Raw genomic sequence first — 2,724 nt, 5'->3', positions numbered from 1 at the left:
ATCAGTATCCACCTCTGATCCAATCAACCGTGGCTGATGAGAATGTAGTGTAGTAGAAACAGGGCAGCCAGGACCAAAAAGGCCCGGGCAGGATTTATTAAAAAGTGATAAACTATTCAGGAAATAGCTAGATACAATATGTAATTCCACCAATGATGATGTCACCTTGAGCAAGTGTAAACTACCATTGACTTTATTTTTTATTTTTATTTGTATTTTTTTGAGGTGGAGTTTCGTTCTTGTTGCCCAGACTGGAGTGCAATGGTGCGATCTTGGCTCACCGCAACCTCTGCCTCCCGGGTTCAGGCAGTTCTCCTGCCTCAGCCTCCCAAGTAGCTGGGATTACAGGCATGCGCCACCATGCCTGGCTAATTTTGTATTTTTAGTAGAGACGGGGCTTCTCCATGTTCGTTAGGCTGGTCTCGAATTCCTGACCTCAGGTGATTTGCCTGCCGCAGCTTCCCAAAGTGCTGGGATTGCAGGCGTGAACCACTGTACCTGGCCGACTTTATTTTCTTATGAGCAAATACTGCATTTCACGTTCTTTAAAAATATATCTTTGGGTCCCTAAAAGAGAAAAGTAACAATCTTAATACAGTTAATCTGGCTAATGGAAAAATTCATCCCTTTTATTTACTGGGCCTTTCTTGGGTGTCTGTGTTGCCATTTAATAGAGAAATGTATTGAATACCTCCCCATTGCTGTATTGCATTGGACTTCTGCTCTCTGGCCACACCTATATCTTCCTCCTTTTCCAAACTAATTTGGAAACTCAAATGCAACATGTTAAGTAAGAAAAATGTAATTAAATAAAATACATTCTTGTCTATTTGATATTATATAATATAAAACATAAATTGTGTATTGGAGATGAATTAATTATATCCATCCTCTGTTCCAAAATATTTTGACTCCTGCTTCCATCACAACAGAGCCCTTATTGGCCCATTTGGACTATGTGACCCTACTCCCTCCCCTGGACTTAGATAAGGCAGTCATGAATGAACAATTTGATAGCCCAAGGAGATGCACCCTACTGCATAAACAAATTAATTTCTCCTAATTTCAACATTTGAGAGAGGAGACACAGAAACCTAGGGAGTGGGTAGCTGCATCGTTTTCAAAGAGAAGCCCAAGAGGGTGATTGCCCTGTTCCCACCCTTGCCTTTTCCTTGAATTCTGTGAGTTTTAGAATTAATTCTTAAATTACAGATCAAAAATATAATCAAGATTTAAACTTATTTGAGTAGGAAACTTGCTTTAAGACATATAAAAACATGTTTTAAAAATATTTTTTCATTAATAAAACTACGTTATTCCCTAAAACAATAGTTCTCACACTTTAGCGTACATTGGAATCAGCTAGAGGGCTCATTAAACACAGATTACTGGGTCCTACACTCAGTTTCTGATTTAATACATGTGGGATGGAGCTGGGTCATGATAGTTCAAATTTCTGTCAAGATTCCACAGGATGATAATCTTCTCAGTCCAGGGACCACCGCTTGAGAAACAATGCCCTAGAAATAATCATCTGAGAAGTATGTCTAACATAACCTCTTTCATAGCCAAACAGTAAGATTCTATGCAAGAGTGCAGTGGGTAAGAGCTCTTACACCATGTATTAGTTTGTTCTTATGCTGCTATGAAGAAATACCCAAGAATGGGTAATTTATAAAGAAAAGAGGTTTAATTGACTCGCAGTTCTACATGGCTGGGGAGGCCTCAGGAAACTTACAATCACGGTGGAAGGGGAAGCAAACACACCCTTCTTCACATGGCAGCAGGAGAGAGAAGTGCTGAGCAAAGGGGGAAAGGCCCCTTATAAAGCCACTAGATTTCATGAAAACTCACTCACATTCATAAGGGTAAATACCCCTTTGATTCAATTACCTCCCACCAGGTCCCTCACACCACACATGGGGATTGTGGGAACTAGAGTTCAAGATGAGATTTGGGTGGGGTCACAGCCAAATCATATCACCCTGGAAGACACCTGATATCCTAAATGCAAATTTTAGCTCTGCTACTTACAAGCTTAGTAAGCCTGAGCAAGATACTTAACCTTTCTGTGCTTCTTCATTTGTAAAGTGGAGATTGGAATAGATAATACCAATAGGCAACCTAACAGTACAGTTTCAGGGATCCCATTCACAAAGATCACAATGTGAATGGCATCTAATGGAATTATACAAAAAGGCCATCCTGTGACAAGGCGCTACCTCATGGAGTTGTGATGATTAAGACTGTCGTAAGGATTAATTAAAATATAATGCATTGAAGGGTTTAGAATAGTGCCTGATACATGGTAAGGACTCATTAGGTGCTACCTATTACTAAAGGTTGATACGGTTTTGCTCTGTGTCCCCACCCAAATCTCATCTTGAATTGTGCTCCCATAATTCCCACATGTTGTGGGAGTGACCCTGTGGGAGACAATTTGAATCATGGGGGTGGTTCCTTCATACTATTCTCATGGTAGTAAAAAAGTCTAATGAGATCTGATGATTTTATCAGGGGTTTCCACTTTTGCATCTTCCTCATTTTCTCTTGCCCACCACCATGTAAGAAGTGCCTTTCACTTTCTGCCATGATTCTAAAGCCTCCCCAGTCATGTGGAATTGTAAGTCCAATTAAACTACTTTTTCTTCCAAATCTTGGGTATGTCTTTTTAGCAGTGTGAAAATGAACTAATACAATGGTTCATGTCTTGCTTATGCAAAG

Source organism: Aotus nancymaae, unplaced genomic scaffold (assembly GCF_030222135.1).
Source record: "Aotus nancymaae isolate 86718 unplaced genomic scaffold, 86718_ANA_hifiasm-v0.15.2.pri h1tg000057l, whole genome shotgun sequence".
In the NCBI taxonomy this organism is placed as follows: Eukaryota; Metazoa; Chordata; class Mammalia; order Primates; family Aotidae; genus Aotus; species Aotus nancymaae.
Note: the sequence above shows the minus strand (reverse complement) of the source record.